The sequence below is a fragment of the Thalassophryne amazonica genome, chromosome 19, assembly GCF_902500255.1.
Source record: "Thalassophryne amazonica chromosome 19, fThaAma1.1, whole genome shotgun sequence".
In the NCBI taxonomy this organism is placed as follows: domain Eukaryota; kingdom Metazoa; phylum Chordata; class Actinopteri; order Batrachoidiformes; family Batrachoididae; genus Thalassophryne; species Thalassophryne amazonica.
In genome coordinates, this window is record NC_047121.1 from 54858982 (window position 1) to 54882722 (window position 23741).

The window sequence follows — 23741 nt, forward strand, 5'->3', positions numbered from 1 at the left end:
AGGCGTTTTCCTGCAGCTGCCACAGGTCGGTCCTTGTTTGTTTGTTTATCGGCCCTGTGTCGCGGTCTGTCCAGCACCTGTTTCACATTATGGGGAGATGAATTCTGGCAGCTAGTTTCTTGTGATGGCTCATCGTGACTTTGGTCATTTTGGCTCTTTGGTTGTGAGTTTCTATGAATTGCTGCTGAACTGTTAAAGCTACAGTCTGTATGATTTAGGAGAGTTTATAATATATGTGAATAAAGCATTAACAACATCAAGGCGGCCATGTTGATACAGTAGCCCAAATGGGACATACATATTGAGTTTTGCAGTGCAGCTGGATGCCTGAACAAAAAAGATGAGAATTCACTTAGTTGTTGCAGGGGTGGTGGCTCCCGGTTCAAACCCCTCCCCTACCCATTTCTCCATGTAATGTGGAGTTGCGTCAAGAAGGGCAACCAGTGTAAAACTTATCAAATCAACATGCAGATCCACCTCGGATTTGTTGCAGTGACCCCAAGTGAAAACAAGAGAGCAGCTGAAGGAACTTACTTATTCAATTAGTTGTTGCTTCCTTATACACTTTCTAATAGTTGCTGTTGCAAACGTAGGCTAACAAGTTTGAAGATGCTCTTTTTTTTTCTTTTTTTTGTGAAATAGACGATCAGACATGTTGCTTATGACAACAAAATGTAAACAACCCAGAATCCCCATCGCCACAGAATTGAAAACACGAAGGCAACAAAATCATGACCGGTGACCACATCATGCATTCGTGTTACCTCTCCAATAGATGACACTACACACTGCATTTCTTTTTTTAACTCAAGGACTTGCTCTAAAAAAAGAAAAATCTTTTCTTTTTTTAACTCAAGGACTTGCTCTAAATTAAATTTTTGTTTGTCTGTTTTGGACACAGAGACAATTATTATAACTTTGTAATTTGAAATCTAAATACTTTTTCATCCCAAAGTAGTGTCTTTGCTACTTTTTTGATCATTCAGTTAAATGATAAAATATTGATGAAATTTACAAAAATATAGACCCTGGTTACATTTTCATTCATTTATTTCATTTGGAGTTTTATACAGTCTTTGTAAATTCAGTATAAATAAAAATAATAATAATAATAATAATATAAAAAAATGCAACAAATCCTTGAATCAAAGTTTGACATTTTGATACTTAAAACACTGACTTGATTATTAAGAATTTGTCCAGCATTTTTCTGGTGATTATTCCTTTGGATCATTTTCTAAAATAATTGTCAGGGGATCAACAGATAAATCAATATGGGAAATGATCAATATTTACACATTTCAATCTAAACCAACTGAATAACTTTGGCTTTGGGGGCAGTTTGATTGTTAAATATAGTCATTTCCAGTCCAATCCACTTTATTTATAAAACACATTTAAACAGACTCGAGTCTCCAAAGTGCTGCACAGCAAAAGCATAGACACGCAAAATAGTAATAATAACAATAATAACAGTAAAATAGATAAGATAAAATAATACATAAATAAATAAAACCATGATAAAACAATAAATTTCAATAAAATAGAAATAAAATAAGACACAAGGACCGTACAACTCATGCGGTGTTAAAAGCCAAGGAATAAAAGTGGGCCTTAAGACGGGGACTTAAAACACTCCACAGTGGGAGCAGATCGGACGTGTAGGGGCAGAGAGTTCCAGAGTCTGGGACCGACCACAGTCACTTAAAACGGACAGTTTTACGTGTCGTCCTAGGCACCATGAGCTGGGACTGGCCCTCAGACCTCAGAGCTCGTGCTGGAGTGTAAACCTGGAGGCAGTTGATGATATATTGCGGGGCCAGTCCATTCAGAGCTTTAAAAACAAACAAAAGTATCTTAAAATCAATTCTGAAATGTACAGGGAGCCAGTGCAGAGAACCCAAAATTGGGGTAATGTGCTCACACTTTCTGGCCCCTGTTAAAAGTCGAGCCGCTGAATTCTGGACTAACTGCAGTCTGGAAAGTGCGTTATGGCTAATTCTGGAATAAAGTGCATTGCAGTAGTCCAAACGACAAGAAATAAAAGCAAGCATGACTTGTTCAAACAAATTAAAATGGATAAAAGGTTTCACTTTTAATAAAAGATGAAGGTAAAAAAAGCTTGATTTTAAAACCGTGTTTGATGGCATCTCTAAAATCTGAGGAATTGTTGATTTATTTATTTTTGATGTATCATTTTTTGGCACATTTTCCTTTAACCTGAATAAATAATCGATTAATCGACTGAGCGATTTTGCAGCTGCACAGGTTTTTGTGTCGTGTTCCTTCCAGACAGAACTCAATAAAATATGCTGTGTATTTTCACCTGCTACTTAATAAAGCAAGTTGTTTTTCTAAGGACAACATCAGCAATAATGTTTCTGCTTTCACGCATCATAAAGAACACGCTGTGCCACTCTGACTTCATAAACTGGTTATTGCTTTGGGGACTTACCCACCTTTGATCGTCCACTTGGATGCATATTGAGCTCCATGTGTTGTTCTTCGTTGGTGTCTGTGTACAGCTTCAGTGCACCGCTACCTGATTTCAAGATATACATGAACTCTGGAAGTGAACCCGAACAATAAATGCAATACTTTTTGTGCTAGCCTTCAGTGAGTGGAGAACGTAGTATCATGGTTCAGTTATATGTTTAAACAGTTTTGATTTGAGCATAGTAACTGCATACATGTTTATTATTTTTAAGTTCTTGATGTAGATCCAAAATCTGAAACTGGCGACCGTCCAGAGCTACGGACTCCCAGATCAGCTACAGACCAAAGAGACTATTGGAACGGCTGCATCTGTTTGTCTGTCTGTAACGATATCTCCAAAATGGAAACAGCAATTTCAATCAAACTTGGTGGATAAAGTCTGTGGATTGTCTTCTTGCAACAGAGATCATGTCAAGGTCATGGGTTAATGGTCAAGGCCAAATCAGAGGTCATTGACTGCTGTCAGCGGTGTTATCTTCAAAAATGCAAAGAGCAATTTTAGTCAGACTCATTGGATCACGTCTTGGTCATGTCAAGTAAAATTAGAGCTCACCATCTACTGTCAACACCAGTATCTCCACAATGCAAAGAGCAATTTCACTTAGATTTGGTGAATAAAGTCTTTGGACCATCATCTGCTGGCACAGATCATGGCTTATTGGTGAAGTTCAAATAGGAGGTAGTTGTCTAAAATGCATTAATGACCATATCTAAGGAACTAGATGTGATATTGAAACATGGTTTTCTGCATAGATTTCTGCTCTCCTGGTGCTAACAAATGTATCACACCTCTGGTGTGAAGACGTTAAGCGAAATCAGAAAGTGCGAGGCACTGCAGTTGTTTGGATGCCTTGTTTGATTAAAATCCTACGTATGTACGCCTTGAGAGCCCATTGGTGCCAGTCCACTAGTCTGTATGATGCCCCTTGGATAGGACGCCAGTCTCCGCTCTGAGCAGAGATGATTGTTCACGCCAGTGAGGTAAAAGAGAGTCTCATTGTGGCCTGTAATTGTTTCAGGTAAATGCCTCTAATGACTGTCAGCAGATGTTATTTGTTAACCTTGAGCACACTGAGGAAATCCATCAGCTGAGCTCATCCTAGTCCAGCAGACTTGAAGCGTCGTCTTGGCTTCAGTCTGACAGTTTGTCACCACTTGAGGCTTGAACTGACGTGACTGTGACGTATCAACAGCTGTCAAACAGCAGCAATTACTCTGACCCCCTGACCTGCCTTATAATCTCATTTTTCGCCTACTTATCATTTTCATTTGTTTATGTTCCACGTCTTAAAACTGACACGACCAAAAGAATAATGTGCATGAATTTGATCAAAGAACAGTGATTAATGGTCCGTGATCTGCACTTCGGCCCCTAATGGGTCGTAACAGGAGCGGCATTGTCATCAAAGCGCTAGTTAACCATGAACATATGGTCTTGCTGGCATTGGGACGCAACATTCAAAACACCACGTCTCAGAGCTGCAGACTGTCCCTTCCAGGCTCCAGTCACGTTTGATCAGCGTGCCGACTAATTTAGCAGGACGTTTGAGTCCGACAGCGGGTAAAGCTGGCTCGGGGATCCTGAGAGGAGGCCACAAGGGCAAACTCCCTCTTCTGGCGTCAGAGCTCCTCAAGAATGCAGCGAGGGATTAATGCACGTCTGTGGCAGTGATGGATGGGAAACGGGACGCACAAAGCAATTTACCCCAGCAGAGCTGGTGTGAGCGTGTGGTTTCCACGCATCTTCTGGGTGGATGCCAGACATGGCTGTTCGCCCTACTGCCCCAGATAGAGCTGCGATTAGAAGCCACAGCTTTTATCGTGATCGGTGCTGACTGGCGGTTGGCTGTGTCCCCTCTTCGATTGCCGGTGGATGTATTTCTGCGACTTTAAACGTTTGCCCGTGGCAGTGATTGATGCTGTGTGCACATTTACAGACGTTTGCAGATCGATTATTGCGATTTGCCTTTACCCACTCCTACACGCCTGGTACCTCGTTGCGATTCGGTTTGACCTCTAGCAGCGAGCTCAGGGTGACTGATATTCTGGCGAATTGGTCAGCGATCTCTGATGGATCACCTCGGGGAGTCTGGAGTGTGTCTCCCATGACTGTGGCGGTACACTCCCCTGGCTGTTGCTATGGTAATGATTGAGTGAGTGGCAGGCTGATCGTATTAATGACTGGAACTCGCACCACGCACCGTGTGATGGATTATCCCGCTGCGCACAAAGGACAGGCTGACTGCAGACGCTGCAGTTTGTAAATGTTTTAATGCAGATGTATTTTGCAGGCAGATCCATGCAAATTACAAATATATATGAAGAAAAACATCAAATTAAACAATATTTTAATTGATTATGCCTAAGATTTAAACTGACCTTGTTGAAGGTTTGCAGTTGATGTTGCTTTTTTCCTGCTTCAGTGGCACTTTATTTTCCCCATCTCTCTGCAGTACAGAGATAAATGTGTTCTACAGCTGTGGTCCGTCTTCTCCTGATACATGAGATGTGCACGGAGGAGGGTGCCCTTAACTAGTGTTTAATATAGATTTATTTGTCAATGAATTTTTGTTTTAAAAAAACAAAAAAGGGGGGGGGGGGGGATTGTGTGTGGTGGGGGGGGGGGGGGGGGGGGGGATCACTTAGTCCCGAGATGGAGTTTAAAGTTTCTCTAAAATCCATGAATAACTGAGTTGTTTTTTTTTTGTTTTGTTTTTTGAGACAAACAATCAAAACCAATTTTTCAGCTTCATCCATTTTAACCCTTTATGAGCTCATGCTGTTTTTTTAAATTTGTGTCTGTTTTTTTTTGCAATTTATATCCAAATGACTCATTATTTTTTTAACACATGACCAAAAGTGTCCCTTTAAAAAAAAAAGGTCGAAAGGAATTTTTCAATTTATTTATTTATTTAGATAAATGACATTTTTCAGGTTGGCTACAATAAAACCCTGAAACCTTGAAGGGAATAGTGGATTTTACTTCAAGTTGAACAATTTTTAAATTGTTATTTCAGGAAGACAGCAGGACAGCTCCTTGGTTTATATTTTGTTGCAAATTACAAATTACAAATCTGGGCAACATTTAGGTCTCTGAGAATTCTAATTTGATACACAGTAAACTATACCTGTTTACACTCACTACTCAACAGTCTTAAAGCAGTTCTATAAACGGCAAACCTGATTTGAGAAACAGGAATATGTTTTTTTTTGTTTTGTTTTTTTTATAAATTACTTGCAAAGTATGTAAATAAGTGACAGGTTTTTTTTGTTTGTTTTTTTCTGTCATTTGACTTATTGAATAATTGATCATTTTGGAACGACTTGTTTTCCCAGCAGTCTCAGCATCTCTTATCTGATCACGCTGGTCCAGCACATTTCCCATATAAGATCTGTCAGTCATTGTGTTGCATTTACTCTTCCCTCCGGGCTTTTCCTCGTCTTTGTTGTGAAGACACAAGTTGTTGAAGATGAATAGACGTCTTTGTTTGGCTTTGAACAGATAAAATAACGGTGACATGTTGCTCCCTAAATCCCCCCCTCACCTATGTCTTATGATGCGGCACAGATGTGGATTTGTGCATCAAGTGCCCAAATTAAATACAAATTAGTTCAGGGTCTGGTCCAAATCACTCCTGAAAGGTTCAAGTCTGTGTGTCTCAGTGTTTAAATACCTTTGAAGATCTGAAGATCCTTGATCATGTGAATAAAAATTCAGGATCCTGTTTTTGGGTTTGGTCCAGTAATCTTCAGGATTGTGTTGTGTCAGGAAGGGGAACAACATGGAGTACTACTCCTTTTGTTTGAACAGGTTTTGTACTGGTCCCAGACAGTCTTTCATATCAAATCATAGACATTGTACAACTCATACTAGTCACTGTGACACAGAGTAATTAGTCCATGAGCCTCAAGCTAATTTTGACCTAATCGGTACCATGTGAGGTGCCAAAACAACACTTATGACCCATCCAGAGTTACTCATGGGTGCCACAAAAATATATGGTGGCAATCTGGGTGGCAGCTGTAGCCTTGTAAGGGTCGAAATTTAAAAATGTTCCAGTCATATTGGTACATGCACCACATAATTTGTCTGATCATGAAGATTCCAAAAAAGGTCTAGTCTGAACTATATGTGACTGAATGTTCTGGAGTTATGGGACAAAAATGGTGACAAATGTCAATTTTAGTTTGTACAGGGTTCAAAAGTTAAAGTTGGTTCAGTTTTGGTAAAAAGTCACCAAAAGCTACCATAAGTAGGTTTTGTTTGGGCAGCTTAGGTGGATCCAGCAACCCGCTATCACATAAATTAATTTTGTTTGTCTTAAATAGTTTGTGTGATTATTGTTCTTTGTGTGTTGCTTCTTCTTCTCTTTACTTTGATGTGTCACTGTAGTTCTACTGCCCCCCACAGTTCAGGCAGGTATTACGTGGCATTAATTTGAGAGAACAAGGAACTCGGGTGATGTGTCCGATTTCATGCGTGCACGCTTTCTTGTATGTAATGTGTGAATGAGCGTTAACCGTAATTACCTCTGCCAAGGAGGTTATGTTTTCGGTCACGTTTTTTTTGTTTGTCTGTCTGTCTGTTTGTCAGCAGGATAACTCAAAAGGTTTTGAACGGATTTTGATGAAATTTTGTGGAGTGGTTGGAAATGACAAGAGGAACAATTGATTAAATTTTAGTGGTGATCCAGATCACGATCCGGATCCAGGAATTTTTTAAAGGATTCTTCACCACTGCGAGATAGGGGGGAATTTTGAAATTCTAGTTTCTAACTCCACAAAAACAAGGCAGAAAGGCTTGAAAAAATTAGGATGTAACATAGTCAAATGTTCTATCAAACAACAAAGTTTGGTGATGATCGGATCCGGATTCCGGATCTAGTGATCCAGAATATGCAAAAATATAGGGAAAATAGAAAATGTGTCAGTGTGAGGTGACAAATGACGCTAGAGATGCACAACTAACTTTGATGTAGCTTCAAATGTTATGGAGCTTGATCCAGAAGAAAACAGCCATTACCGAAAAATCGTTTTTATACAATAACTTTTGAAGTAATAAAGACATAAAAGTGATTCCAAGTTCTAGTGGTATGTTTTCATGGTCAAGGATGTCAAATGTAAAGGAAAGAAAAGTGTATGTATCATAGTTTTGGTTGTAACACTGAATTGTTGAATAGATCACTGTGCCAATGATTGAGTCTCTTTAGGGTTAGTGACCCTATGGCCTTGTTTAGAGAAGTGTTTCATAAATGTTAAAAAATTCATGTATTTGCAGTTTAGTTGAATAATAAATTGAATTTTGTCTCTTATTTGTTTTTGTCTATAAGCACATGCAATATCAGTATGAGTGCTCAGATGGCAGTAGCTTCTGGGAAAGGTGCAAGTTGCAATAAACTGATGCCAAGCGCTAAGGATACATGCTATCCAGTCACAGCAGATGAAACTTTTTTTACTACTGAGCAAACATCATTGTTAGACTTTTTTTAGGTTCAATGATTCCACGGTGTGTAGATGTTATGGCGTCAGTGACCCCATGGCCTTGGCGGAGGTTGGCACTCTCTGAGTGCTTCTAGTTGGACATAAGCTATAGAATGTATAAGAATGCAAAATGTCAAATTTCATTCTTATATACCAGCTCCTGAAATATGACCATTTCTACATTTTTAGTATTTCATGTCACTGTAAATTTAATGTTTTAGGTTTGCTCGATTGGTTGTTAAAATCACGTCAAGCCGTTTTCTTGAGTTGGGGGGAATTTTTTTTTCTCTTTTTACAAGATATATTTCTTAACACTTTCATTTTTGAAAAAAAAAAAGATTACCGAGAAAATACAAATTAGATGCGTAAAAATCTAAGTCACTCTGGAGCTGGTTCAGATTCATGTTGTGCATGTGCGTACGCGCTCTTTTTGCTTGACAGATTTAACCATCAAAACGACCTTTGTCCGCCCATTAAGCTGCTTAATTAGAGGAAAGCTGGAATGCTGGTTTGCACCTGCAGGCTTCCAGCTGTTTTCTGACACCTGTGAATCCACACAAGTGAATATGTTCTAATTGGTGCACATGCATATGAATGCATACACAGCAGCAGATGGACACCAGCACCCCCTAGAGGATGTTCTGAGGAACTGTCATCCACAAAGTCCTCATTGTCTTTTGGCGCATACTGATTCGTTTGTAGTCAGCGCTGTGGCTTGTTTTCACTCCAGTCTGTAGAAAACTAACCCACGTGAGACCCAGGAGTCTGACGGAGGGATGAGGAGGCGGCGCAGGAGGAGGAGTGGATGGCTGTTGGGTCGGATAACATTTGAAAGTCACAGAGATTGCAGAACAAGTTTTTCAACATTTTTAGACATTATTGACTTTGTAAATTTGTGGCAGATAGCTAGATTAAAAGAGAAGAGCTGAACTTGAAAAAGTCATCATTTACTTGAATGAATGAATGAATTTGATTTATTCGGCACACAGGTGAACAATAACAAAAACTCAAACAGAACAACTTAACAGTGTACCCGTGTGACCAAAAGGGAGTAGGCAGAAGGGAAATTTATAAATACCCTCCCCTTATACCATAGAAAATAAAAGATGTATACATATATAAATATATATACTCATAACTACAGTACCAAAGAAATGTGAATGCTTCTTTTTATGAGTTTTTGTTATTCTTCATCTGTGTGCCGAATAAACAAAATTCTTTCAAAAAATGCATTCATTCATACTTTGATGATTAGATTAGTTTGAATTTTGTTAGTCCCTTGGGAAGACTCCCTCAGGGAAATTGAGGTTCCAGCAACATTGTATAGCAGCACACAGGGCAAGAAGCACACAGAACTTCAAAAGGGAAAGTGAAAAACAATTAGCAAAATGTACATACAAATATAAATACCAGAAATACTGCTCGTTACTGATTTACTAGCTGCTACTACTGCTCATTTCCTTCCCGTCCTGTCTTCCTGTTGAGCTGGGCAGACACTGTACGATATTTTCAATCGTTGTACTCGGCTCCAGCTCAAACTGTGTGACAGAACCGCAGGGTGTAAAAGTTCAGAGCGCACAATTAATGTTCACACACTGTACGGCCCGATGCTCTGATGCGATCTGACTGCTCACATTGTACGTTCAAAAACCACACGTCGGACTCGTGTTTCCGGAAGCAAAACATAAACAGAAGCTTTTTCTTTTTTCTTTTTTCAAACTTTATTTACATTTCTTATTTTGACAAAAGCTCTTGATGGGAGACATCAAAGTAAAAAAAATAAAAAATACAAGACTTTAAATGAGTTGAAGAATAATGGGAGGAAAAAGAAACAGAAGCTGCTCTCCCAAAGAGATAATCACTGTTTATGCTTTCTCCGGGGTGTTTGCACATGTGCAGTGCGAGAGACGCTTGTAGCGCTGCTTCAACAGCGCGGAACCCTCACGACGGTTAACCAGAATATCAAACAGGTTTGATTTTCATCCAACCATGCGATTGCCGATCGGGAGGTGGTCGTGAGAGGTTAAACGCAGCTCGTTACTCCATGTATACTACACGATGCAGGATGCGCGATTAAGCTGAAACTCGGCGCGATCCAAAAAATTCTCGCACGAGTGAAAAATCGGCTGAAAAAGGGCCAAAACTCGCACAAGGTAAGCCCAGCTTTACTCCTCCTCCCCTCGAGTAGGAGTTGTACAGTCTAATGGCCTGAGGGACGAAGGAGTTTTTCTGTCTGTTGGTCCTGCACTTGGGAAGGAGTCATTAAAGTTATTGATTTATATATATATAAAAAAAAGCCAAATTTTGATGTTTTGCTTCTCAAAATGTGACCAGAATTAACACAATGATCCGACTTTGTTCTGAAAATGAATTCAGTTTGATTTGTTGAAGCTGGTTTTCTGTGTGAAGGGATTAAAGGGGAGCTGTTCAGTCAAATACATGGTTAGTTTTTGTTGATATTAATAGATTACTCTAAATAAAAATAATTTAAAATCGAATTTCTATCTTCAGTGTTAGTTGTTAATCAGAATACGGTTCCACACGCTGCTCTAAATTTTAAATAACTAAACCCTGACATTGCCCGCTAATGTTGCTTCAAGTTAACAAGCACTGAGCAGTTTCCTGTTTCACTTGAAATAAATTAGGCTGTCAGCACTAATTTTAAGATAAACCCTTAAATGGCTTTAAATAAGTTTCTGAATTGTTTTAAACAACCAGTAAACTGGTATAACATTGATTAACCCTCCATAAATGTGAAAAAACTGAGTTTATCTGGTTTTGCTGCTTTTAAACTGATTCAGACATAACTTAAGTTGAATTCAGTTGCTTTTCAAATTTTTCAAACAGCTTTAAACCAACAACAAATGGGTTCAGATTAGATTCATAATCATTTTTATGAAATCAACTGATTTCAAACACAAAGGATAAACAGATTCAGTTTTAAATCAATACAGTTTGGATATTTACAGTTTATATTTTTTCATGCATGATGTTCTGATTAACAATAAAATTGAGTTGATACGTGAACGGGGAGGAGCCATTTGGGGAGGGGGCGGAAGCTAAGCGCCAAACACAAGTCTTGACCTTTCACCCCGATTCACCCATGTTAAACTAATTCCATCAGCCCAAATCCCCCCGAATCCCTCAACCCTCTCATCAGAATTCCTGATGTAATTCCAGTCTGTATTTTTAAATCCAGGCTTTTAATTCCGGCTAAAATGACAAGTTCGGATAAGCGAGTTTCACGTTGACAGAACCTGAGGCGCCAAACGCGACGCCGTCTGCAGCTAACGGAGCGGCTCCATGTCCACGTCTGCTGACTGAAAACTCACCCACTGAGAATTTTTCATCATCCTTAATCTGGCTAAGAGAGAAACTTTTTTCCCATTCCGTAAAAAGGATGAAGGAAACTTAAAGTGCCTCTCACACATTAATGGAATGTGTCCGTCCTGAACCACTGGAAGAAAAAACGTGAAACCCTACGTCTGGCATATTAAAAGCACTCTGAGCTGCTGCTGCTGCTGCTGCTGACGTTTTACAGCCACAATTTTATTTTATTTTTTTTTAATGGCTTTAATGTTGCATTTTGTTACATCATATTTTTATGCAACATCTTTACTTGTGGACTTCTGCGTCTTTAACCAGCTGCTTCTGCAGATGGTTTCCTTCACTCTTTGAAGTGGGACTCCAGAGGGAAAGAATCAAAGCTCTACGGGCAGAGTTTAATGCCAAAAAGAGAGGACTCATGGACACGGATCCCGAGAGGATCACCACGTTGGCTCAGTTCCCACAATTCACCTCAGGATTTTCCAAGAAAAGACATTGCTGTTTTGAGTTGCTTTCTCTTAGTGTGTTTCCAGGAAAACGTTAGCTAACATTCGCTACTATCAGCTGTTGATTTGCAAAACTTGGTGCACCACAATGACACTGTGAATTTCACAGTAAAACTCTTTGATTCAGCGCTTAGGGGTTTGAGGACACCAGGAGCTTGAGTAGGTCCAAGGACACACCCACATTTCACCTGGCTATGCCAGATAAGCGGCTGCTTTCAAGAGGTTGCCATCCTGGGCCCATGGTGGTGCACAGTGTTGTGAAAGTAACTTTGACAAGTTACTTTTTTAGTTGCTTTATACAGTTGCTTCATTAGCAGCATTATGCAATTACTTTATTAGAATCTGCCGAAAACTTGCAACTAATAAGTAATGTAACTAATAAGGTAACGAGTAATGTAACTTGGTTACTCGTAAGATTGAGCAATCAGCAAAGTAACTAATAGTTACTTTTCTGAGTACTAAATCTTAAAAATAACCAAATTAGATTGAGTAACTTTATTAATTACATTCAGCAGCTGCCGACAAGGTGTCCGCAGCTGCTAATGAACTAACTGTATGAAGTAACTGTAAAATATAACTGTATAAATTGACTAATGAAGTAACTTTCCAAAGTTACTTTCCCCAACACTGGTGGTGCATGTGGCAACGGCGTGGTACTTGTTTTGACTGCTAATAAAAAAAAAATCTGATTTTCTTGCATTTCTGATTTGAATCTGATTCCAAGTTGTAAGTCTGAACGGTCAAAACCTGCATGAAATCAGTTTTTCATCCAATCTGTTTGAAATGCATTTTGTTAGAACGCGTAAGTTGGATTCCCACTGTGTCATGTTTCGTCTGTGACTTTTTCACGCCACGTAAAACTCCCTCCCTGAGAGCTTTATGCTGAGAAAGCTGGTAGCTGGGTGATGGCACAAAAAAACAACAAACAACAACAACAAAAAAAACCCTTTTACACACCCACACACACACCTAAAATACAAAACAAAAATCTCTCACTCTGTTGCGCACACAAACAAAAGCCCAAACTAATGTGAAACGTCATCTCCAAAGAAACAGCAGAACGCTCAGATGAGATTCCAGGTCGGTAACGCCTCATGCCTGAAACATATTGTACATCGCAACGCATTGCACACGTGAGTCTCTCACTCACAGGAGTCTTATGTGTTTGTGTATTTACATGCTGCTCTGCCTGGCTACATCATTTGTTTTTATTAAAGTCTTTTATTTCACATGTGCCCCCTTTTTTCCCCTCTAATGGCTTATTTGTCTAATCAAACTGTCAGACAGCCAAACCGACAGCGTACCTTTTGTCTGTTTAGAATATATACACTTAAAAATCTAAATTATTTAAATACATATAAACACAACAGCTTTGGTTGTGATCCATATCCCGTGAGTCAGAGCTCTGTAGTTGCAGCATTCAGACAGCAGTCGTGTGACTCATTACTATCGCAGTCGATGTGGATTAAACAGCAGATGCGGACTGCAACACGGACACGGAGATCGGATCTGGTCACCAATGTAAACAGTCATTCAGTGAGATCAGATTTGAGGTGGCAGCCTGATCAAAGCCATCGGAGATCATTGCAGACCTGTGTCCTCATGCCCTGATCTGCTGATGCCTTCCAGGAACCCTCTTTTCCTCCATGAACAGTCGCGTCGGACACAACTTTTCTCTGTTTTCTGAGCTGCAGCCGTTCGTCCTCTGAGTAAAATGCATGTGAGCGGAGAGGGAAGTAGCAGCAGCTAATTTAAGCCTGGTGTTGTCATGTTCTCAGCTTTGACTACAAAGGTCTGCATGAGCTCAGTGTTTGTTCATGTGTTTGGAATCAAATCCAGCATCTGCTCTTCATGAGGACACTCAATGTCCAGCCTCCATCTCCAGCTTCACAAAGCCTTTTGAGAGGAATCCAAACAAGGTTGTTTGTCTGTGCTGGTACTGTGTCATGGCTGATGGTGATCCTTGCACAGCTGCTCCATCAGCGTGACGTGGACATGACTGGGGAAAACTGTTTGGGATCAGGTTGCTCTTTAGAGCACTAGAGTTACACGAGCTCCAACATATTCCGTGTGGAGCTGTCTGATGTGTTCCCGAACTGTGTTTATTCCCGGGCTGGGACTGGGTTGGATCAGTTTTTGGGGGCAGTCTGGTGTGCTGTGGCTGGACTGTGTGACCACAGTTATGTGAATCGTAGGAGGCGTGCCTGTGTTTTGGACTGACGACAGTCTGGATTTGGATTCCCCTGGGATAACGAGTAGTCACTGCATTTCACAAATTTGAATTCCGGGGAATGTTTTGTTGTTTTATTTAGAGCCATTACTTGGAAGAAGCTCAGAAGCTTTTCAGCAACTTTTCAGTCTTTTCGCACACAAAGAAGAACAGTGCTGGTACTCTCTAGTGGAACCCATAAGATGAAGAAAGCTCTGAGACCTGTTGGTACGCATCTCTCTCATTCCACAGGACACCAGTCCAATGCAGCTTACTTCCCCAGACAAGAGTAGCATGAATGTACAGTTGGGATAACTCAAACAGTGCAGATTAAGTGGCTTGTCAAAGTACAACCCCTGGCAAAAATTATGGAATCACCGGCCTCAGAGGATGTTCATTCAGTTATTTAATTTTGTAGAAAAAAAGCAGATCACAGACATGACACAAAACTAAAGTCCTTTCCAATGGCAACTTTCTGGCTTTAAGAAACACTATAAGAAATCAGGAAAATAAATTGTGGCAGTCAGTAATGGTTACTTTTTTAGACCAAGCAGAGGGAAAAAAATATGGAATCACTCAATTCTGAGGAAAAAATTATGGAATCATGAAAAACAAAAGAACGCTCCAACACATCACTAGTATTTTGTTGCACCACCTCTGGCTTTTATAACAGCTTGCAGTCTCTGAGGCATGGACTTAATGAGTGACAAACAGTACTCTTCATCAATCTGGCTCCAACTTTCTCTGATTGCTGTTGCCAGATCAGTTTTTGCAGGTTGGAGCCTTGTCATGGACCATTTTCTTCAACTTCCACCAAAGATTTTCAATTGGATTAAGATCCGAACTATTTGCAGGCCATGACATTGACCCTATGTGTCTTTTTGCAAGGAATGTTTTCACAGTTTTTGCTCTATGGCAAGATGCATTATCATCTTGAAAAATGATGTCATCATCCCCAAACATCCTTTCAATTGATGGGATAAGAAAAGTGTCCAAAATATCAATGTAAACTTTTCATCCCCCAAACTAACACCTGCATCAAATCAGATCTACTCGTTGACATTGACCCTATGCCATGACATTGACCCTATGTGTCTTTTTACAAGGAATGTTTTCGCAGTTTTTGCTCTATGGCAAGATGCATTATCATCTTGAAAACATCCCCAAACATCCTTTCAATTGTCCAAAATATCAACGTAAACTTGTGCATTTATTGATGATGTAATGACAGCCATCTCCCCAGTGCCTTTACCTGACATGCAGCCCCATATCATCAATGACTGTGGAAATTTACATGTTCTCTTCAGGCAGTCATCTTTATAAATCTCATTGGAACGGCAACAAACAAAAGTTCCAGCATCATCACCTTGCCCAATGCAGATTCGAGATTCATCACTGAATATGACTTTCATCCAGTCATCCACAGTCTACGATTGCTTTTCCTTAGCCCATTGTAACCTTGTTTTTTTCTGTTTAGGTGTTAATGATGGCTTTCATTTAGCTTTTCTGTATGTAAATCCCATTTCCTTTAGGCGGTTTCTTACAGTTCGGTCACAGACGTTGACTCCAGTTTCCTCCCATTCGTTCCTCATTTGTTTTGTTGTGCATTTTCGATTTTTGAGACATATTGCTTTAAGTTTTCTGTCTTGACGCTTTGATGTCTTCCTTGGTCTACCAGTATGTTTGCCTTTAACAACCTTCCCATGTTGTTTGTATTTGGTCCAGAGTTTAGACACAGCTGACTGTGAACAACCAACATCTTTTGCAACATTGCGTGATGATTTACCCTCTTTTAAGAGTTTGATAATCCTCTCCTTTGTTTCAATTGACATCTCTCGTGTTGGAGCCACGATTCATGTCAGTCCACTTGGTGCAACAGCTCTCCAAGGTGTGATCACTCCTTTTTAGATGCAGACTAACTAGCAGATCTGATTTGATGCAGGTGTTACTTTTCCCTCTGCTTGGTCTAAAAAAGTAACCGTTACTGACTGCCACAATTATTTTTCCCGATTTCTTATAGTGTTTCTTAAAGCCAGAAAGTTGCCATTTGAAATGACTTTAGTTTTGTGTCATGTCTGTGATCTGCTTTTTTTCTACAAAATTAAACAACTGAATGAACATCCTCTGAGGCTGGTGATTCCATAATTATTGCCAGGGGTTGTACACTAACAGGTACCGTTACTGGGAATCGATCCAAGGTCTCCATATTGTAGCCCAACTCCTTATAGCACTGAGATACCTGCTGTACAACTCATGAACGTTCCAAGAACTCATGAGTTCTTGCAGAAATCTCTGGTCAGGGATGTTCACAAGACGGACAAGAAAACAGTGTGAAGTAACAAGTGCTGAAAAGGTCTCTGGTTCAAGGCCAAACATGTCACATTCTCTGTGGCAGGGAGGCGTGTGGCATAAAGGTCATGCAGTGTCTATATATAGGGCAGCAGCACCCTTGTACAAGCAGTTACTACACTTGCCAGAAGCTCTCAGGTTGGAGCCACCCTGTGCCTTGTTCTCTACTTAGGCCTGAAGTTGCAGCAAGTGTAAAAATTTGTACCAAATCAAAATGTGGATTCCTACCAGATCTGTGATCCCGCAAAAAAGTGGTTATTAGCGATTAAAACTGGCCTATGTGTTCACGATAAGACACATTAACTGTTGCCGGACTGTATTCAAATGAATTACTGTAGCATTAGCGGTTAGCAACATGACAGTTGTACGGAGATGTGTGTAGAAACGTTCCAGCCTTCCTGAGCAGCAACAGTTGCAGGTTTGTCAGTTCCTGATTTAGTTCTGAAGTTTGTTAAAGGACTGTAGTTTTTAAAAGCGGGACTGACCCGTCTGACCTCGCTGACCCCCACAAACCTCTTTTAGAGCTTAGCCGTGTCACTAACTGTAGCTCCCGGTGTGTCACTTCCTGTTTTATTTTTCCTCTCCTCGTTCCCTGGCTCACACGTGTTCTTTCCCCTCCTCCCGGTTGCTCCCTGGCCTCCTCCTGGGGTCACTGTGGTATTTAGGGTCAGACAACAGCTCCATTCAGTCACTGTGCCTCCCAGGCAGCACTGCAGCCAGAACACGCCAGCGTGTCTCGCCCCGTCTCCTCAAACTGCAGTGGAAAACCGCCACGACTGTGAAGAGCTGCTCCTCCTCCTCCTCCTCCTGCGAGCTAACGGAAAAGCTGCATGTAGGAAAAACACTCTGTAAGGAGTGCAGCTTCTTCACAGCGGAGAAACTGAAATGTCGTCCTTCTTCTTCTTCTGTTAAGAACTTCTCAATTTGTCCTCTTGGCACTCAGTTGCCTGGGTTACCCCCCCCCCCCCCCCCCCCCCCCCCCCCCCGATCCTTTGAGGGTTGTGATTTGCAGCCGCTCCAGAACCGGAGGGAGTTTCCACGTGTCTTCCAGTTTGGTTAGAGCACATGTTCCTTTAAGACGCGGTGCGTCTTCATGGGGAGACTCCTGTGTGAGATCACAGAGCTCCAGCTCTCCTCTGTGAGCTCTTCAAAGCGCTCTGAGATTAAAGCCGGCCCACAGAGGTAAGGGCCACCGTCTTTTATCTGCCGCTGCCTTTGCTTCCGCTGGGTGCCGGTTGCGCTCTGGTTCCTTTTGGTGGATCGATCCAGGTGTGAAGGAGTTCTGTGGTCGTCCTCTGTGAGTGACCTCTGGCAGCCTGCTACTGCCACACGTGACTCACATTCATGCAGGAAACTAAATTAACTTTGATAACTTTACTGCCACCAGAGGATTGGTGTGATTTTTGCCTGTGAGCAGGATCACTTAGTCTTTTTTTTTTTTTCTTTTTTTTTTATCTACACGGAATGTGATTGAATGGTTTGTGTCTTTAAATGGAAGCTTCCTGTTAAATCTCCAAATCCAACCAAGATTCATGTACATAAAGAGATGATAGATGGATATATTTCTGTATATCTTTTATATATAGAGATGTTGATTTTGGGTGATTATTTTTCTTTGTCTTATTGAGATCTATTAGACATGAAAGGCATCACAGCGCCGATGCAGACCCCATGTCTGATAGTTTATGCTCCCAATCAATCTCAAAAAAATTTGCTGATAAACTTGAGATCATCTCTCTATCCCTGTTGGTTGTGGAGCTATAGCAGAAAATGTTTTTCACATTGTTTTTGTTGACCTTGACCATGACCTTTGTCCGATCCGCTCCTAAAGTTAATCATCTCAAGATGTTAATATTAATATTTTAAGTTAAGTTTAAGTTAAGTTAATTTTAAGTTAATATTTTCACCAAGTTCGGTGAAAATCTATTCAGCTGTTTTTTTAAGTTATCTTGTTAAAAGACACCCACACACACAAGACCGGTTACAGAAAAAATAGTTTCCTGTCACATAAAAAATAAGTTTGTCAGGTCAGTTTTTTTTTTTTTTTTGTATTTTTGTTTTTTTTTATCTAGTGTGTTGGTGCGAGTGCCGTCCCCACTAAATCTCATAGAAATCTTAAAAACTTTGGGCTCTGTCCAGTGCGTCTTAATATCATTTATAGCTACAGTTATTAAACTTATGGTAATCGGGTCACGGTCGTCTTTGACAATTCGTGATGTCCTTGAACTTGAAGTCATCTTGAAGTCAAGTCAGATGTTTACTTCATCTGCATCACAAACAGACATTTTCTAGACAACCCAGCTAATTTCACCTCTTGCATAAAAGTTTTATTTGATTAAAAGAACAAATACAGGATCGCAAGTTTATAATGGGGTCAGTCACGTTACCGGTGGCAAAATAACGAGGGTCAGGTGTGTGAATCAAACTTTTATTTATTTATTTTTTAGGTGGCAAAATAGCTGGAGTCAGGCATGTGAAATGGGGCCAGTTAGATTATTGGAAACTTGCCAAAAAAATTTTTAGATGACAAAATATCTAGAGTTGGGCATGTGAAATCATGGGGCTGGTCGAATTATCGTAATTTTTAAAAATTTTTATTTTTATTACAAAATAGCTGGAGTCAGACATGTCAAATGGGGCCAGTCGGCTTATCTGAAACTTAAAAAAAAACATTTTTTAGATGACAAAATGTCTAGAGTTGGGCATGTGAAATGGGGCTGGTTTGGATTACTGTAAACTTTAAAAAATTTTTTTAGATGGCTAGAATCAGGCCTTTTTTTTTAAAGATGACAAAATAGCTGGAGTCAGGTTACCATAAACCAGATTTGCTTTATTTTATTCTAATTGGTCTTCATGAGTCCGATCAGACCTGAAGATTCCACGGCGGTCATCGAGCGTAAAGTTGGGATCAATAATGAGCGTAATCCTGTCTGGGGACTTTATATAAAGGCTTTGGAGAACGTTTTCATTTATTGGCGACTCTATAAATGCTTACAGAGTCCGTGTATAAATCTTTTAGAAGGCTGCCATGTCATTTTTTTTTGGTTTGCAGCCTGACATGCAGCTTCTAAGTGCACAAAGAAAAAAGTCCAAACGACACTTAACGAGTGCTGTGATGGATGTTTGGCGGCTTTGGCTGAATCTGCTGCACATTAATATGAGCTTTCTGTGAGTGATTCATCAACAGACGCTCGTGTTCTGTAAGCAAACAACCACGTTGTGCTTTAAATCTGCTTCTTCTGACAAAGTGTCAGCAGGAGACGCTTCAGTCTTTGACTCCAGTAATAATAATAAACACACTTTTCTCTTTCCTAACTGCCGTTAACAGCAGGTGTGCTTATTTATTTATTTATTTATTTATTTGTTGCAGTTTTAGAAGTTGTGTCGTACAGAAGGAAGCGTCGTTCTCGCTGTCCCTTTAACAGCTCCTTGTCACTGCGCCAGAGGAAAGTGATAAGAACCTGGTCCCGTGGGCTGTGATTTGACAGGAGGAAGGTGGCGCCGTCGTGCCAGCAGCACCGCAGCGATAACAAATGAGCTTAGTTCCCACAGTTAACAGCTTCATAATTCCAAACACAGGAAATCTTTCTAATTGTTTTCAGAAACATTATAGGGTTACTGACAGTTAGTTTGAGCTTCTACATTTATCACTTGCTTTGTTTCTCTTGACGCTCAGAGTTTATATTAGTGATTAAAATGATTTCACTATATTTTCATGTGTCATATGTCTACTGCCCATTTCATTTTGAAAGGGCAAATAGAGACATCCTCCCCAAAAACACAGAGATGAAGAAAACGTTGCATTGGTCTGAAGCCGCTTTGGTGCTGGTGCTGATCCCCGGATTTCGTAGCGGGACCTGGGTGAGAGTCTAGGACTCTCTGCGGATGGGACTCCAGTCTGACGGCGACCTGTTGACTCTCAGGGATTGATTTAGTAAATTAGTTTTCCAGGATTATTTTTCACCTAATAACACAATCATCAAAGGGTCAATTTCTAACACTATTACAAAATGAGCCGGGTTTTTGTTCATCTATCAGCTGCCCCTGGGTGTTCACGGTCACAGATCTGCATTTGGATTGAGACTCTAGATTGAGACTCTTGATTTATCAGTCTATTTTATACTTCTATTGTCAACTGCGGTTGTGCACCTTTGGTAAAGTCAGAAAGAACAAGATCGTGGATACGAGTGATACAAATGAGATTCCTCTGAGTATCTGGGTTTACACTTCAGGACAGGGTGAGAAGCTCGAGTATCCAGGTGGGACTTGGAGTAGAGCTGCTGCTGCTTTATATCTGAAAAGGGCAGCCAAGTTGGTTCGGGCATGTGGTGACGATTCCCCCTGGACAACTCCTTAGGGAGATCTTCTAGGCATGTCCAACAGGGAGGAGGCCCAGAGGAAGACCCAGGACACACTGGAGGGATTATATTTCCCTGATGGTTTGGGAACACCTCAGGATCCCTCAGGAAGCGTTTAGAGGACTTGACTGAGGAGACGGAAGTGTGGGTTGAACTGCTTGGTCTGCTGCTACCACGATCTTGACCCAGATGAGCATAATAAGATAATCAGAAAATGAGCACATTGCTAATGTGCAATGGCATCATATCAGCCCCCCCCCCCCCCCCCCCAAAAAAAAACCATATCGGTCGGGCTTTGAGGTTTAATTAGAATTCACAAAGAAAGAAAAAAATCAGGTGTTTAATCTGCAACAGGTAAAGTCCTGAGTTCAGGGACCCTTTAAGAATGTGTGTTTCTGTGCGTTTTTGCACAAGACACAGTTTGCATGTCTTGTTTCTGTTTTTCCTCAACATGTAGCTTATGTTTTCATCACCTTCTTCACCATTGGCGTCAGCTCCAGACCCAAGACTGCTCGAATAACCTTGGACTTTGTATAGGAGTCCTGAGAGGGGGAAGAGCAGCGTTGGGTGGCAGGGTGTGTCGGGGACTGCCGGGGCTGCAGCGGCCCGTGGCCCCCCGAGCAGATGGCGTGTAGGGATGTCCTTTGACGATAAGACAGGGTTGAAGGGGAAGAGGCAGAGTTCAGCCTGGATGCCGCGGCTCCGGCTAAAAGGAAAACTTGTCTTGTTGTTCTCCCAAAACAGACACACAATACTCCAGTTCAACCCGGCAGCAGAAGGCAAACGTGAGCGGCTTTGGGTTTTTGTGTGCGCTGGCACGCCTTTAAGCCTTCCTCACATCGCCTGAATAAACTCTGCAAAAAATGTGTCCGCATTGAAAGAAAGGCGTCTTTGTGACGAGTTTGACAGGAAGCCGGCTGCTGACTCCAGAGTTGTCGGCAGCCGCTTTATGAAGTCTTTCTTTAAAAAGACTTTGTTTGGTTGTTGCTCATTTATAAGGAGGGACGGCATGACTTTCCAGCTTCCAGATCAGGTTCAGTCGTGGGCTTCCACTTTGTTCAGGTCAAAGTAAACGATTTACGCCAGCGAAGTGAGAAACCTAAAGGACGTGATGTTTGTATTTTGTGTCTGTAAATAAAATAACTCATTTTACCGCCACCGGAATCATCTCTGCTTATCTTAAGGAAGATGTATCCCTGACCTTGAACGCACACGGTCATCAGTGGAAGAATGATACAAATGCCGTTGCTTGCGTAAAAAATATTTGATTTAGTGTCAACAGGCTGCTGTTGTCTTGTCAGGAGTTGAATTGCAAATATAAAGGCCGAGGTTCAATTCCAGGTGTGTCCTGAGGTTTTCTTAGACGAGGCTTTTCATCTGCATTGTCTCAGTCCACCCACCTGGAAAGGGAGACTGACCTTGGCTGTGGGAGGTAACCTGTGATGGACTGACATCCCATCAAAACTGAGTTGTGGAGTCATGCTATAGCATCCAGTGGAGTTGCAACGATTAATCGATAAATTACTCAATTAATTGTTTTCAGGAGGGGTGGAATGATGCACTGGTGCCACGATAGAATACATGACGATAAACCTGTCCCGATTCAATGCATATCGCGATAAACCTGTCCTGATTTGATGCATATCGTGATAAATTTATTGCAAATTGATTCAGTACGCAGTATTATACGTCATAATACACTCAGTGTGTGTGCGTGTGAGAGACACATTATTGTAAAGTGCTTTGAGGGTCTCCATCAGCACAGTAGAAAGCTGTACAGTTTATTTTGTTCAAATTTTGATGCAGAACGCTGTTGCTGTCTGGATGTTTTGTTTGTTTGTTTTTTTACATGGTGCAGTCAGTGAGGTCAACTTCACTTGTGGGCAGGGTTACTTTAGTTGTTCTGTCCCAGTGGTCACCAAACCTGGTGTATTCATGACATCCAGTGTCCTATCCGAGTGCTGTGGGCTGGTGCAGATTGTGGACATGTTGTTGTCTAATGGTGCCTTTCGCCGATGAAGCTTTATGGGCGACAGTCAACTTAGCAATCGTAGAGATTTGACGTTCACACTCTGTTTTCAGATATTACGGATGTCGTCTGTGAAATCCTGATCATATCCATAAATAAATGGTCATATTTCAGAAGTCTGCAGAATGGGACGCTGGGTGTGTTTCGTGGTGTGAGATCTATTGAGCTGTGCTCTCTGAGTGCAGCTGCTCCTCCTGCGCACAGATCACAGTAAAAACAATAAGTCAGTTTCTCTAAACCATCACAACTTAATGTTACCTCACAGTCGAGGTGCGTCTCAGGCAAGATCAACTTGTAAAGCTGCAAATCTTTTCATTTTGAAGGTCGGCCTTTTGGCTTGGGTTTTATTACACACACACACACACACACACACACACACACACACACACACACACACACACACACACACACACACACACACACACGACAGGGCCACGCCGTTGCACCTCAGCGTGAAGCACTTCACAGCCCTTTGTGGGTTTGGAAACCCTTCCTTGGATAAATTTGGCAGCACCGGGCTAAAACAAAAAAGGATCAAGTTGGGATTCCAAGGTTTAAAAATAAACAGTCTAGTCGGGTTTCAGGAACATTCTCTGTACCACCACCACCACGACGTCACCCTCTTGAGGGGAGTTGGAAAAATGTGACTACTGTTTGGTTTCCGGGGCTGAAGGAGGAGGAAGGGATTTTGAGGGGTGGAGTGACTTTTTAGTTGCCATGGTGCCGGGGTGGCACTCGTCTCAGTTTGGTCACGGTGAACTGGAAGGACACAGCTGGGACGTGACATCAGAACCTGTTCTATAAAGAACCCATTCATTATCTGCAGAGTATTTTAGGAGGATTTGTCTGAGTCATTTTTGCACATCTACCAATAAGAGCAGCGACCGTTTTTCTACATGTAAAACATCTGAGGGAGAAAAGTGAGACTTTTAGGTTGTGCCGGTGCGTCACGTGGCACTGGCTCTGTGGTTCTTCTCTCTGAAGAG

The 23741-nt window shown here is 41.2% G+C and overlaps 1 protein-coding gene across 3 annotated transcripts in view; it reads left to right on the top strand.

Moving 5' to 3' along the window:
• Positions 1–23741, top strand: part of tiam2a (TIAM Rac1 associated GEF 2a) — a 147162-nt gene that overhangs the window by 23509 nt on the left and 99912 nt on the right. The gene's annotated exons all lie outside the window — the stretch shown is intronic.